Source organism: Nicotiana attenuata, chromosome 1 (assembly GCF_001879085.1).
Source record: "Nicotiana attenuata strain UT chromosome 1, NIATTr2, whole genome shotgun sequence".
Lineage (NCBI taxonomy): Eukaryota > Viridiplantae > Streptophyta > Magnoliopsida > Solanales > Solanaceae > Nicotiana > Nicotiana attenuata.
This window is the reverse complement of record NC_031989.1, coordinates 88567014-88583899: the sequence shown is the minus strand read 5'-3', so window position 1 is coordinate 88583899 and position 16886 is coordinate 88567014. Positions and strand designations below refer to the sequence as shown.

The window sequence follows — 16886 nt, the reverse complement described above, 5'->3', positions numbered from 1 at the left end:
AATTATGGGGCTATGGTGGAGGTTGTTATGAATGAATTAAGGGGAAGTATTTGGTGTCATCGGGTGGTGAAGTCTGAGTAACCATCTGATTGGCAATAGTTAGGGCATATTTTGATGGTTCGTTTGATTATTTGCAGGTCATATGGCTCCCAAAAGACAAAGGCGATCTGGAGGCCCATCCCAGCGACCTACTTATGATGAGTCCAGATTCCAATCGGAACTGGCGGAGGACGACTTCAACGCCAAGGCTACAAAGACCTTCCTCCATGAGATCCCGATTGATCGGGTAGCCCTCCGAGCCGAAAAGGTGGAGATTTATGAAGAAATACGGAGGCGGGAAATGGAATTCCTATTTAACGACCCTGCACCAGTTAACAAGATGCTGGTTCGAGAATTTTACGCCAACTGCCCATTGCACTTGGGTAGGGAGGTGATTGTTCGGGGTACGGTGGTCAATGTTACAGTTCCAACAATTTGTCAGGTGTTGCGGCTGCCTCCGTTCACCAGTGACGTCGACTATTACCATGACAGACCAGGGGTGACATGGGAGGTCATGACGGATGTACTTTGCACAGGGGGGGCAACCCATTTGGATACGTGACCAAATAACCCTCAACTCTAACTCTTTCACCCACTTGGCCAAGTGTTGGCTGACTGTTATCTGCAGCAGGTTCCTGCCATCCGGCAATACAACGGACGTGAACTTCAATCGGGCACTGTTGACTTGGTGCTTTGTGACAAGAAAGGATTTTGATGCGGCCCGGATAATTGGTGATGAAATGTTCATACGGGGACCGCTGCTGACAAAGGGATTCTATTTCCCTTCCTTGGTAACCACACTGTGCTTGATGAGAAACACCCCCACCAATCCTGCCGATGGAGATTTGCCACCCAAAGCAGCATTCAAAGCTTCTAGCATCAGAGTGGGCCGGGGAATAAGGACCACAATTGAGATAGATGACGAGGATAATGATCCGGTCCCTCTTGCTCCATCCAGGAGGTCCGCTGACAGTGCCGGACCATCTAGATACACTCATTCTAGGACTGGCATATCCAGATCACAGTCCACCAGGCCTATGCTGCGGTCCATGGAAGAAGAGGTTGCAGATCTCCGCACCTCAGTGGATGGATTACACACAAGGATGGATGCTATGTCCCAGAGGCAATCCAGGACTGAGAGCCGATTCATGGCCTGGTTCCGTGCATTGGGGAGAGCCTGCCATGTCGACCCCAGCACTGTCTCCGACTCTAACTGAGTCTCAGGGAAGTCTTCTAACCCTTCTGCTCTTTACTTTATTTATATGACATGGGACATGCCATGATTTTAAGTATGGGGTGGGAGACTTGCTCTGTTTGTATGTTGTATTATGTATAGCTGTAATGTAGTGTAGCGTTAGTGTTAGGTCAAAGTCGGAACTAATTAAAAAAAAAACCCCAAAAACAAAGTTAGAGGACTCTTCCTGATGACGAACTATGTGTACAGTACTCTTGAGGGAAGTAGTCCATGTAGAAATTTTTTTTAATTTTATTTTCTTCTTTTAGGTAGTGTAGTACCTCCCCCTTGGTTTTTCTTTTGACCACGTTTCTTTTCCAAGGGTTTTCTTGAACCGGGTTAGGTAGATTTTTTTTTTTTGTAGTTTTAGGATTAGATGGGCGAAGGTCAGAATGTAACCCCAAATGTGCACACTTGCAAAAAGAACTTGAGAGTGTGACGTCTAAGCTTGTTTGTGGACTCATAATATATGCCTTAATTTTGCACATCTTGTCTTGCTTGAACACTCGTATGGTTGTGTTGATAAACTGATTCGGAATGAGTTACATGCTAAGTGTGTGTGAGTTGTTACTTGCATCCTATGCTTGCATATGATAGCTAGAACTTGCCCTGTGTGTTTGCAAAGCGAAATAGAAGTCGTTTGGTTTTAGAGATGATTGAGGCATTTCTTTGTGCAACCCTTTATACTTGAGAATCCACCTGTGCATATTACCATAGTTAACCCCTTTGAGCCTGAAGCCTGTTCTTTGATAACCCTATAATGATCTAAATCGCTGTGTTTGAATAAGCTTAATTGTTTGAACCTTTACCTCCTAGAAGCACATGAATCACTAAAGAATATACAAAAGTCAAAGTGTGGGGTGAGAGAGAGTTAGTGAAAACAGGGAATCAAGAATGAAGGTTTTGATTGGTGAACTGGCAGTGTACAATAAATCTCTGGAAAAAAAAAGCCAGTTGTACCTAAAGAAAAGTGGGGGTTACAAGTGAAACAAAATGTGGAATAATGATTGGGTTGAACATAAAGGTGAAATAAAAGGAAGTGTGTATTAAAAGTTCTTAGGGAGGTTAGTCACTATATCCAAATATATCCTACCCGTCCCTTAGCCTACATTACAACCTATAAAGACCTCTTGATCATTGACTGAATGGCTCGATTAGTAGAGTATTACACTAGGGGCAAGCTTATGGTGTGTCTGTGTGGCATGTGAATGCTCTTTGCTGAGAGTGAGTGAATTCTTTCTATATATGGTTCCTTGTTGTTGAATTTTATGTGTGTGGAACTTCTCTCAGATTTTGTTTATGTGAGGGCATGTGACTCAGGAAGAAAAAGTGAGTCTTCACTTCTGTTAGAGTAATTAGAGTGAACACAAGTGTGTCTTGGCATGAGAGTCTGCATTTGAGATATGATTGTGCACTGCTTAGGTCGATCATTGATAATAGCAGGTGTGACATAAATTGGGGCAATGCATTGAACAGTTAGGCCTAGAAGTGTGGTTTAGTTTGCTCGAGGACGAGCAAAGGTTTAAGTGTGGGGTGTTGATAATAGGTGAATTTGACTATAATCACACTTTAAATAATCACCTTCTTGTGTAGTTTTAATGCTAAAAGTGATAACAAAATGCTCTTATTAGTGCTTTCCATGATTTGCAGGTGATATATGTATAAGGAAGGCTAAGGAGCAGTTTTGGAGTCAAAATTGGAGAAAAGAGGCCAAATGTGTAAATTCCCAATGAAGCTACACCCTGCCAGCCCTTAGGATTCAGAAAAATGGTTTGGCCGCGGTTCTACCGCGACCGCGGCAGAACCGCGGTGGAAGGCAGCTTCAGAACTTTAGAGATTCAGAGAGGGTGATTGGCCGCGGTTCTACCGCGACCGCGGCAGAACCGCGGCAGGCGCAGAAAAGTTCAGGGGTCAAAGTGTCAAATACGGGATTTTTAGACCAAAACCCTATTTAAAACATTAGACTTCGCCCAAGAGAGGAAGTATTGATTTTTAGGGTTTCATAGCAAGGAAAACCATTGTGAGAGAATACACCAAACATCTTTCTTCTTTACTTTTGATTTTTATGATGAATTCTATCTTAGTTTATTTTCCCATAGCCATGAGTAGCTAAATTCCTTGTCTAAGGTTTTGATGGAACCTATTGGGTGATGAACTTCTTGTTTATGTGAATACAAATTGCTAGTTTAATCTCTATTTGTTCAACTTCGTGTTTGTTGTAGTTAATTGACAGGATCCTCAATTAGCTATGCCTATTTAGTGTGCATAACTTGGAAAAGAGTGCATATTTAGGGTATTGTTGAACAACACCACTCCTAGATTATTAGAGGAATCTACAATTGCGGGTTTAAAGGCGGGATTAGGGATAACGAAGCCTTGGGTGTAATCTAAAGTGAATCGTGCTAAATAAAGTAAGCTAGTGTATCTCGGGAGAGTGAAATAATAAATTACTGTGATTACTCGGGAGAGATTTACGGTAAGATTAGCGTTCATGATTGATAGAGATGTGTTGGTAAATTTGTATGAGCATAAACAGAAGGGATTCCATCAATAGGGGAAATCATTGCCTTAGCTTTTTATCATAATTGTTTACAACCTTATTAGTTTAGTTTACAACCATTTAGTTACTTGCAAGCGTAGTTGTTAAAGAACATTCAACTGAGATTTGAATATTTGGGAAGCTGGTTCTGAAGAATTAGTGGGTCTGAAGATAGTGGTTGATAGGTTAACTCTCTGTGGATTCGACCCTGGGTGTAATACTCGGGTTATATTTGCAACGTCCGCAGAATCCTTTTTATAAGGCATAGTTGGGCGTGATCATGACACATCAAGACCTCATAGAAAGAACAACAAGAATTTATTAAACGCGACAACAAATATCATCCATCGGCCAAGATTATAATGAAGGAGAATAAATATTAAAACTTTAAACTGACAATGCAAAAAAAGAAAAAATCCACCAAACTGAAAAGAAACAATAAGCCAACATGCAATCACATTATCAGAATGATGGTGTGACCCAAACTGGCGGGCAAATAGGACTTAGTGATAATCCAGGATAAAAAGATTCAATTTTTCCATCTTCAAGATTGTATGCCCCATATCTCTTCCACCCCTTCCTTCCAACACACTACTAGGCTTGACTCCTACAGACTTAGAGGAGTCGATGGAACTTGCTCCATTAGGGCCCAAAAATATCGCTGACTCACCCAAGGTTTTAATCTCCTCTTTCAGTTCACCTTTGATTACATCTAATTCAAAGACTTTAAATTTAAAGGTCTCGTACCCACCATTGTAATTGGCAAATCGGGTAACAAGTAATAGTGCATGAGATAGCTCAACTAGATAGAACTGAACTGAGTGGTGACACCATATATCCTCCTCCAGCTCAACAAGCAAGCGTGAGTTTTTTACATTTCTATACCATATAGGAAACCTTATTACCCTCAATGTTTAAGGTTTGATATAATTACATTTAGTATACCAAATTACCAATTCTATACCATAGTGTATATTAAGGGTACAATTAATGCAGCGTATATCCCTCCTTCATTCAAGGTACCGTATATCCCACCCCTCCCACGTTTCTCTCTCCCAAAACCTCACCCTCACCCACGTTTATGTACTGTTATTAAACATAAAAACCTTTGATTATGGAAACATAGATTTGCAGCATTAGATTTATGTAGTCATCAGTTCAGCTCCAAATCCAACACTTCGTTTTTCCCAGGTCGTTAAAGTCATCTTCGCAAACACCAGTGTGGTTACCATCCTGGACTAGAAATCTTTAGATCTAATAGTCTAATACTATCACAAACATATTTTTGTTTTTCTTCTTTTGAAAGGAGACACAATTTCATCTCAAACGACATTTTCAATGTCGACATATTAATATGACCAATAAAGAAATAAAATAATAGCATATGAAGAATATTCAGCAAAAAAAATGAAACCTAAATTTTTAAGGGACTACTTGTTTTATAAGCATATAAAATCAATTTACAAATGCTGAACTCTTGTTTTTTCAAGTTCATGTGACTATTATGTGAACTCTTATTTTTTCAAGTTCATGCGACTATTGAGTCTGTTTGGAAACCATCATGTAATTATTATTCTAGTAATTATACAGTTTAGTAATTACGCTTTATAATAATTACAAAATCATGTTTGTTTGTCATAACGTAATTACAGTGTAATTATCCGTGTCATGTTTGGTTGCACGAGTGTAATTACATAGTAAAATAATTATTTATTTAAAATAAAAGTTAATTTTAAAAGTTTTTTTTGGAACATAAGTAAGTTTTAACATGTAACAAATATATGCATATATAATTATAAATTGGTAACTAGTATTGTGAAGACTAACCGGCATCTTTTATATATAGTATTTTAACATGAATAAATTAAAATCCAATAAAAATCGAATATTTTACCAACTATATGTGAGAATATAATACGTAATTCATGATGTATTGCACTTTTTGTATGAAAAGTCATTTGATAATTACATGGTGTAATTACCCTCAATTCTTACCTCCCCTTGAAAATTGGAAAGTGTAATTACTCCCTCTCAATTACACCTAATTTCACACTAACTGAGTAATTACTTGGCCTGATAACAAGCCAAACTGTGTACACCCAAATCCAATTACATGGTGGCTCTCCAAACATGCCCTAAAAGTTAACTTTGAGTACCTATATAGGTCGAAGAGTATTTTCTTTTCATTTTATTATATTTATCATTGTGCTATAATATCATTGACTATAAAATTTACAATATTATAAAACATGCTTAAGGCTATTAGTAGATGCTCACGCAATGATTGTTTAGTGTGTTTTATTGTCATAAAAAGAAGGTTCTATAGTAAAAACAAGTAAGAAAGAGAGACACAACCTTTAATGTGTTTTTTTTAAGAAATGAAAAAGGCAAAATAACCCCTCCGTACTTTTGACGACTTTTATTCAGTACATTCCTAAATTTTATATTGGCCTAATTACCTCCCCCGAACTTGACAATTTAATAGCCTCGACCTCCTAAATACTGATTTGGCAAAGAGCGTGAATACACCCACTTTTAAGGGCATAGCAGGGAAAAAAAAGAATCAGTTTCCAAGTGGGGTACTTTTCAAATTTCAACTATTAATTGTTACATAATCAAATATAATCATTTATTTGTTCCAGATGTATTTCTCCTTGTTTCTTCTTCATATACATTGCATATTTTACCTAAACTGTGTTTTCCCCCTCTTTAGATACATTGGTTTTTGTTTTCACTGTGTATGTCTTTTACAACCTAAATCTATAAAACGTAGAATAAACTCCATTTATTTTAGCTAAGGAAAAAGAAGATTTAGCAAAGTAATAGAGTTCACACGGTGTAATTTCGAAAGAAAGAAAAAGATTGTGTATTTCTTCTTTTTATGTAATGACTATTTATTTTAAATCTATATTATGCTTTTTTAGGTCAAATTCATAAAATATTTGGTGGAATTTTATTATTCTTAGCCAAAAAAGAGACAAAATAGTTGAATTCCAACAACGTATTTCTTTTTATTTCTTCTTTAAATGCAATGATTTTTTGTTCACACCGTGTATTTCTTCTTTCATTGCCAAAATATATAAAATTAACTTGTTTAGAATATCATTGTTCTTAGCCAAATAAAAACATTATAGCCCTTATAACATTGTTCCAAGTACCTTTTTTTAGATTTGGCCAGGAAAAAGATAGAAGTAAATTGGTGGACTTTTTTTTTTAGCATAAAAAGATGTTTATTTATTTATAATAACTAGAGTGTGGGTGATAGTGCACTACTGTCATTATAAGTGCCTCGATGAGCTATAATTATATGCCTCTTAGGGCATATCATTACCTAAGGCAACCAACTTACAACACAAACTATTCGAAACCGTTCTTACACAAACAAAGCCTTCCTGATCTTTGTGATACGTATCTATCACCGATTCAGGAGGTGAAACTAAAATATATAATTTATTCTAGCTAGACTGCATAAGAGCTTCCTTAGCCAAAAGGTGTGCAACACTATTTGCTTCTCGAAAGTTATACTTCACCACGATCTCCCCCATTTGGATTGCCTGCTTCATTAACCACCCACAATCATAGATTAATTCATTGTATGTTGGATATTCATCATGAAGGAAGCGTATGATTTCCGTTGCATCTGTTTCCACTTCAACTGGTGCTATTTTTTGTCTGACAATGATTTGAAGTGTTTGCTGCAGTGCTTGTAGTTCTACTTGTATTTGTGTTGGTGCATGTGTTTTCTTGTGGTATGCAATTACCCATTGGCCCTTGCTGTCGCGGATGGCTCCGTCTTTTCCTCCTTGTAGGCTCTCGCTTTTGAAAGCACCATCGATATTAATTTCTTACCAACCCTTAGGAAGAGCCTGCCAATTGATGCTAATATTCTTTTTAAGTTATTCGTTGTACGATTAGTTGCTAAGAGTTTATACTTGTTACGACCCAAAATCCATTAAAGGTCGTGATAGCGCCTAACACCACTGTCAGACAAGCCAACATTAGATGGTTATATTGATTAGTCATATTAGTATTTGAAGTAAGAATTTTTTCTTTAATTACGTAATACAAAATGGGATTTTCAAAGTGAATGATAGTATTTCTCGAATTACAAAGATGAATAACCCGTAAGCACCCCCCAAATGCGGTGTCACAAGTGCATGAGCGTCAACTATGAAATAAAATAAAATACAACATCTGTCCAGGATACAAATTAGACAGGAAAAATATAAATAACTCTGAAGGAGACTCTGTCGGCTGCGGATCGTAACATGAAATGCAGCTCATGGTAAGTCTCTGCATCATCCGCACCTCCGCGCCCAATAAGTATCTAGCCTAACCCCGGAGGAGTAGTGACGAGGGATCGATATCGACACTCACTAGAGGTCCAATAACATCAAGTACAGTAAAGAGGTGAACCAATATGAGGCAGAGTAAATAAATAAAATAGACAAGCAATAATACATGGTACGATTCCCCTCTATACAATAGGCTCAAGCTCTCAATTAGCAAATTCCTCCTCACACGGAGCATGTATATGTATATATATAGTGGACCTCACCATAATGGGTCGTTATACTTCANCTTATTGATGCAGTGGACGTAATTGTAGAGTCTGATGATGAGGCGTTGACGGTTGAGGATCCCCTTACTGCATGCTTGAAGAATTTGGATGAAGTGAACGGTGAGGATTTGGTGGAATGGGTGTTGGCATTGGAAGGTAAAGGGTTCTGGGACAGAAATTTAGAGTTTGAGCCTTTACACTTAGAAAAGAGAGAGACCCCTCCAGCAAAACCATCCATTGAAGAACCACCTAAGCTGGAACTAAAGCCATTACCAGCCCACCTCAGGTATGAGTTTCTGGGTCCCAACTCCACATTACCTGTTATTATCTCATCTGGTTTGTTAGATGTACAGGTTTAACAGCTTATACAGGTACTAAAGGAGTGCAAAACTGCCATTGGGTGGACCATGGCAGACATCAAGGGAATCAGCCCCGTCTATTGCATGCATAAGATTCTGCTGGAAGAGGGGCACAAACCTTCAAGGGAACATCAGAGGAGGCTGAACCCAAATATGAAGGAGGTGGTGAAGAAGGAAGTGATAAAGTGGTTGGATGCGGGAATCATTTTCCCAATTTCTGACAGTAGCTGGGTTAGCCCAGTTCAATGTGTGCCTGAAAAGGGTGGCATGACGGTGGTGAAGAATGACAACAATGAACTTATCTCAACAAGAACCGTCACAGACTGGAGAATTTTCATGGATTACAGAAAGTTGAATCTAGCCACCCGGAAAGACCACTTCCCACTTCCCTTCATTGATCAAATGCTGGATAGATTGGCAGGGAGGTCACACTTTTGCTTCTTGGATGGGTACTCAGGGTACAATCAGATCTCCATTGCCCCTGAGGATAGAGAAAAGACCTCCTTCACATTCCCATACGGAATTTATGCCTTCAGGAGGATTCCCTTTGGCCTATGCAATGCACCCGCCACATTCCAACGGTGCATGATGGCCATATTTACTGACATGGTAGAAGATATAATGGAGGTGTTCATGGATGACTTCTCAGTGGTGGGGAATTCATTTGAGGAATGCCTAGTGAATCTGACGCGTGTGCTGAAACGGTGCATCGAGACTAACTTGGTTCTAAATTGGGAAAAGTGCCACTTCATGGTACAAGAAGGAATAGTCTTGGGACACCGGGTGTCAAGCAAAGGAATAGAGGTTGATAGAGCAAAGGTTGATGTCATAGCAAAGCTGCCGCCACCAACTTCAGTCAAAGCCATAAGAAGCTTCCTTGGACATGCCGGGTACTGCCGGAGGTTCATTAAGGACTTCTCCAAAATTGCCAACCCTCTCTGTAAGTTGTTAGAGAAAGATCACCCTTTTGTATTTTCTGATGATTGCAGGGTAGCTTTTGAGGAGTTGAAGCAAAGGCTGGTCACAGCACCCATAATCGTTACCCCCAATTGGGAGCAACCGTTCGAATTAATGTGTGATGCTAGTGACTACGCGGTGGGGGCAGTGCTGGGCCAGCGGAAGGACAAATTGATGCACCCAATCTACTATGCCAGTAGGACGCTGAGCGGAGCCCAGTTGAACTACACAGTGACAGAAAAGGAGATGCTAGCTGTGGTATTTGCTTTTGACAAGTTCCGGTCCTATCTGATAGGATCCAAGGTAATCGTATACACTGACCATGCAGCTCTTAGATACTTAATAGAAAAGAAGGACTCTAAGCCACGCCTGATTCGTTGGGTGTTGCTACTGCAAGAGTTCCATCTTGAAATTCGTGACCGCAAGGGCACTAAAAATCAAGTCGCTGATCACCTATCACGACTTGAAGGAGCTGAAAATGTAGTAGAAGTTGAGGAAATTCTGGAAACTTTTCCAGATGAGCAGCTGCTCGCTACCACTCATCAGGAAGCGCCTTGGTATGCAGACTATGCTAATTACCTGGCCAGTGGTATTGTTCCTCACGACCTGTCATCGGTCCAGAGGAAGAGATTCTTTCGTGAAAGCCGATTGTATTACTGAGATGAGCCCTACTGTTTAGATATGCCTTGATAACATGATTCGAAGATGCGTCCTCGAGATCGAACAATCTTCTGTCTTGCAGGCTTGTCACGCTTCGGCGTATGGCGGTCACTTTGGAGGAATCAGGACAGCAGCTAAGGTGCTAGAGGCCGGATTTTTCTGGCCAACGGTGTTCAAGGATGCTCACTTGTGGGTCAAGGGCTGTAATGAATGTCAACGCACCGGGAACATCTCCCGGCGTCACGAGATGCCCATGAACCCAGTTCAAGAGGTGGAAGTGTTTGATGTTTGGGGGATAGATTTCATGGGTCCCTTCGTCAGCTCCTATGTCAATAAATACATTCTCGTTGTTGTAGATTACGTGTCCAAGTGGGTGGAAGCTGCAGCATTACCCACCAATGATGCTAAGGTGGTGGTCGGGTTTCTAAAGAAGAACATATTCACCCGCTTTGGGACACCGCGCGCAATTATCAGCGATGGAGGCACTCACTTCTGCAACCGGGCCTTCAAGAAGTTGTTGGCTAAATATGATGTGCGCCACAAGGTGGATACTCCGTACCACCCGCAGACTAGTGGACAGGTTGAGGTTTCCAACAGAGAGATCAAGAACGTATTGACAAAAACTGTAAACGCTACAAGAACTGACTGGTCAAGGAAGCTAGATGATGCATTATGGGCTTACAGGACAACTTTCAAGACACCAATTGGTATGTCACCATATAAGTTGGTGTTTGGGAAGGCCTGCCACCTACCTGTAGAACTTGAACATAAAGCGTGGTGGGCACTGAAACAACTGAACTTAGACTTGGAAGCTGCGAGCACGTCAAAAGTCACTGAATTACATGAGCTAGAGGAGTTCCGGTATCTTGCTTTTGAGAGCACAAGGCTGTATAAGGAGAGAATGAAGAGGCTTCACGATCAGAACATCATTGAGCGAAATTTCAAACCTGGGGACAGGGTATTGCTTTATAACTCAAGACTGCGGTTGTTCCCGGGTAAGCTAAAGTCACGTGACCAAATAACCCTCAACTCTAACTCTTTCAACCACTTGGCCAAGTGTTGGCTGACTGTTATCTGCAGCAGGTTCCTGCCATCCAGCAATACAACGGACGTGAACTTCAATCGGGCACTGCTGACTTGGTGTTTTGTGACAGCAAAGGATTTTGATGCGGCCCGGATAATTGGTGATGAAATGGTCTTACGGGGACCGCTGCTGACAAAGGGATTCTATTTCCCTTCCTTGGTAACCACACTGTGCTTGATGAGAAACACCCCCACCAATCCTGCCGATGGAGATTTGCCACCTAAAGCAGCATTCAAAGCTTCTAGCATCAGAGTGGGTAGGGGTACTCGCACCACAATTGAGATAGATGATGAGGAGGATGATCCGGTTCCTTTTGCACCATCCAGGAGGTCTGTTGACAGTGTCGGGCCCTCTCGGCGCCCCCATTCTGGAGCAGGCCTATCACGCTCACAGTCCTCCCGGCCTATGCTGCGCTCCTTGGAGGAAGAGGTCGCGGATCTCCGCACCTTGGTGGATGGCCTACACACGCGGATGGACGCCATGTCGCAGAGGCAGGTTAGATCTGAGAGCCGGTTTATGGCCTGGTTATGTGCATTGGGGAGGGCTTGCCATGTAGACCCCAGCACCGTGTCCGACTCGGATTGAGTCTCAGGGAAGTCTTCTAACCCTTCTGCTCTTTACTTTCTTGATATGACATGGGGACATGCCATGATTTTAAGTGTGGGGTGGGAGACTTGCTCTAACTGTGTATTGGAATGTATATAGATGTTGTTGTGCTGTAACATCAGAGTGATGTGTTGTATATATTTGAGTGTGTTTAAATTAGGAGTAGCTGACTTGGCCCAACGACGGACACTTGTCGACGGGTCTCTTGAGGGTCAAAGTCAGATAAATAAAAAAATAAAAAAAAAAAAAAATTTGTAGAGGACTCTTCCTGAGGACGGACCACTTGGACAGTACTCTTGAGGGAAGTAGTCCAGGTAGATTTTTCTTTATTTTATTTTATTTTTTAGGCAGTGTGGTAATTCTTCCTTGGTTTTTCTTTTGACCATGGTTCTTTTCCAAGGGCTTTTGTTGAACCGGGTTAGGTAGATTTTTCTTTTGTAGTTAGGACCAAGATGGGTGAAGGCTAGAATGCAGCCCTAGATGTACACACCTGAGAATAACAAAAATGAACTGAGGGTGCGTTGTCTAAGCTTGTTTGTGGACTCATACTATATGCCTTAATTTTGCACATCTTATCTTGCTTGAACACTCGTATGATTGTGTTGATGAACTGATTCGGAATGAGTTACATGCTAAGTGTGTGTGAGTTGTTACTTGCATCCTATGCTTGCATATGATACTTAGAACTTGCCCTGTGTGTTTGCAAAGCGAAATAGAAGTCATTTGGTTTTAGAGATGATTGAGGCATTTCTTTGTGCAACCCTTTATACTTGAGAATCCACCTGTGCATATTACCATAGTTAACCCCTTTGAGCCTGAAGCCTGTTCTTTGATAACCCTATAATGATCTAAATCGTTGTATTTGAATAAGCTTAATTGTTTGAACCTTTACCTCCTAGAAGCACTTGAATCACTAAAGAATATACAAAAGTCAAAGTGTGGGGTGGGAGAGAGTTAGTGAAAAAGGGAATCAAGAATAAAGGTTTTGATTGGTGAACTGGCAGTGTACAATAAATCTCTGGAAAAAAAAAAGAAGAAGAAGCCAGTTGTACCTAAAGAAAAGTGGGGGTCACAAGTGAAACAAAATGTGGAATAATGATTGGGTTGAACATAAAGGTGAAATAAAAGGAAGTGTGTATTGAAAGTGCTTAGGGAGGTTAGTCACTGTATCCAAATATATCCTACCCGTCCCTTAGCCTACATTACAACCTATAAAGACCTCTTGATCTTTGACTGAATGGCTCGATTAGTAGAGTATTACACTAGGGGCAAGCTTATGGTGTATCTGTGTGGCATGTGAATGCTCTTTGCTGAGAGTGCGTGAATTCTTTCTATATATGGTTCCTTGTTGTTGAATTTTATGTGTGTGGAACTTCTCTCAGATTTTGTTTATGTGAGGGCATGTGACTCAGGAAGAAAAAACGAGTCTTCACTTCTGTTAGAGTAATTAGAGTGAGCATAAGTGTGTCTTGGCATGAGAGTCTGCACTTGAGATATGATTGTGCACTACTTAGGTCGATCATTGATAATAGCAGGTGTGACATAAATTGGGGCAATGCATTGAACAGTTAGGCCTAGAAGCGTGGTTTAGTTTGCTCGAGGACGAGCAAAGGTTTAAGTGTGGGGTGTTGATAATAGGTGAATTTGACTATAATAACACCTTAAATAATCACCTTCTTGTGTAGTTTTAGTGCTAAAAGTGATAACAAAATGCTCTTATTAGTGCTTTTCATGATTTGCAGGTGATATATGTATAATGAAGGCTAAGGAGCAGTTTTGGAGTCAAAATTGAAGAAAAAGAGGCCAACTGTGAAATTCCCCAAGTAAACCACTCAAAACAGGCCTGAAGATTCAGAGGACTAGGTTGACCGCGGTTCCACCGCGACCGCGGTAGAACCGCAGTGGAAGATAGCTGCGGATAAATTCAGATTCAGAGAAGGCTTTTGGCCGCGGTTTGACCGCGACCGCGGCAGAACCGCGGCGGAAGCAGAAAACTTCAGGGACTAAAGTGTAAAATACGGGATTTTTAGACCTAAACCCTATTTAAAATATTAGACTTCGCCCAAGAGAGGCATGTATTGATTTGTAAGGTTTCTTAGCAAGGAAAACCATTGTGAGAGAATACTCCAAACATCTTTCTTCTTTACTTTTGATTTTTATGATGAATTCTATCTTAGTTTATTTTTCCATAGCCATGAGTAGCTAAATTCCTTGTCTAAGGTTTTGATGGAACCTATTGGGTGATGAACTTCTTGTTTATGTGAATACAAATTGCGAGTTTAATCTCTATTTGTTCAACTTCGTGTTTGTTGTAGTTAATTGACAGGATCCTCAATTAGCTGCGCCTATTTAGTGTGCATAACTTGGAAAAAAAGTGCATATTTAGGGTATTGTTGAACAACACCACTCCTAAATTATTAGAGGAATCTATAATTGCGGATTTAAAGGCGGAATTAGGGATAACGAAGCCTTGGGTGTAACCTAAAGTGAATCGTGCTAAATAAAGTAAGCTAGTGTATCTCGGGAGAGTGCAATAGTAAATTACTGTGATTACTCGGGAGAGATTTACGATAAGATTAGCGTTCATGATTGATAGAGAGGTGTTGATAAATTTGTATGAGCATAAACAGAAGGGATTCCATCAATAGGGGAGATCATTGCCTTAGCTTTTTATCATAATTGTTTACAACCTTATTAGTTTAGTTTACAGCCATTTAGTTACTTGCAAGCGTAGTTGTTAAAGAATATTCAACTGAGATTTGAATATTTGGGAAGCTGGTTCTGAAGAATTGGTGGGTCTGAAGATAGTGGTTGATAGGTTAACTGTCTGTGGATTCGACCCTGGGCATAATACTCGGGTTATATTTGCAACGTCCGCAGAGTCCTTTTTATAAGGCGTAGTTGGGCGTGATCAAGTACTGTAAAGATATTTTGCTGAGGGAGTGGCGATAATTTTAGAGTGATTCAACTATCTTCTCAGGTGATATGATTAATTCAATTTTTAGGGTGTAATCTAAACTTTTTCATTTCAGCTGGGCCTCAAGAAGAGAGTAGAGAGAGTGATGATGCTGATCCGAATGAACAGACTCATGCTGCTGATCCAAATGAACAGACTCATGTTGCTGATCCGAGTGAACAAATTCATGCTGCTGATTTGAATGAACAAACTCATGGTGACCTCGGAAACGAGGAGGGCAATGCTTAGAAGTCGGACTAATTACATATACTAGAAAGCAGTAGGGATAAAAAGGGCGCAAGTTAGTTTTACTCTACATTTACTTTGGTATTTTCTTTCTTGGTCTCTATTCAAACGCTGAGGAGGATGATGCTTAGAAATTGGATTAAATGATATAGATTAGCGGTAGGGGAAAAAAGGGCACAAGTTAGTTTTGCTGCATTTACGCAAGTTAGTTTTACTGCATTTAGTTTGGTATTTCCTTTCCTGGTCTCTGTTCACACGCTGAATTCAAGTAATACACACTTTGATATGAGATTCATTCCATGTGATAGAATGTCCAACATGAAAATGGAATTCTGAAGGGGATCAGTATAAGAAACTACTTCTGTTAAGTTGTGACTGTCATTGATTTGGGCTCTTTAACCTCTCATATGCACCGTGCCTATCCCATAAGTTTCTCTTCTTTCATTGCACCTATTTTTACTCTTTGCTCGTCAACCGTTATTCTGTTAATACCAATTTCTCACTTCATCAAAAATGAAAGAAACATGACCTTGTCTTTCTTAAATTTTCTCTTTTCGCCAAAATCTTTAGTTGAAAATATGAACTTTGCAAATATTCATCGTAAATCTGAAAAAGTTTGTATACTGTACACTGAGAAATATTAACACTTTTGGGGTAGACATCCATTGCAGGGATTGTTACCTTCTATGTTAATTTTATTATCGAGGCAAATTTCCATAAAAGACTGCCGCGATTATTAAATCCTATGTTTCATTAAAAGAAGGGTCTAAGGAGGTTCATGTAACACCCCCAGTTTAGAGAATAAGAATCATATGAACCTCGCATAGACGTGATAAAGAAATGGGACTTGCGTCTAATCCAATTCAAAAGTGAATATTAATCCTATAACCGATTTGGGAAACTCAACATGTCACTTTAAAATCTAACTGACAACGTAAAAAAAAAAAGAAGGGCAAAATAGTGTTTTTGTTAAAATATATAGAGCCAACGGAAAGAGGAAATCAACTAAAAATTAGCAGAATAGCATGTAATTAGAAAATTGCAATTTGCGGCACTTTGTTTCTTCAATTTATTAGGCAGAGTCTACATTACATCGATCCAAGCATGCAGTTAAAAATTCTAAAACTGCAATATAAAAATTCTAAAGCAGAAATATCTAAAAGTGGTTGCTCAAGGTCCTCTCTATTAGGCCTTCAAAATCATTGAAATTCAGGGCAATACCATTAAAATTTTAGAAATTAACGGGATATCTATAACGTGCCAAGGACTTTCGTCCTAAGACTAAAGGACCTTGCTATCATTTCACAACTTCGTGAAGATAAATTTAACCCTACATTTGCAGAAGGAAAAGCAAAGCAATCACGGTACCTTATCCAAAATAACCAGAAATCGCAACATTCTAAAGGAAATCCATTTGTCAAACATTTCATCCAACAACTTTTAACCAATTCACTCCATTCTTATATAATAACAATCAAATTGTCCTCCTTATAGGAAAAATCCCGTCATGTGGGTCTCACTTAGCTACCTAAGCCTGTACCTCTTCTTTGTGTCGTCACTGTATTAATCAACGTGCCCCCCATCTTTTACAAGAGTGTTTTGATGCTTAACCGGGACACGGCTCAAGCGCCCCCCCCCCCCCCCC

At 39.9% G+C, this 16886-nt stretch overlaps 1 pseudogene; it reads left to right on the top strand.

Moving 5' to 3' along the window:
- LOC109238289 overlaps positions 1 to 16886 on the top strand; it is a 69023-nt pseudogene that overhangs the window by 5703 nt on the left and 46434 nt on the right.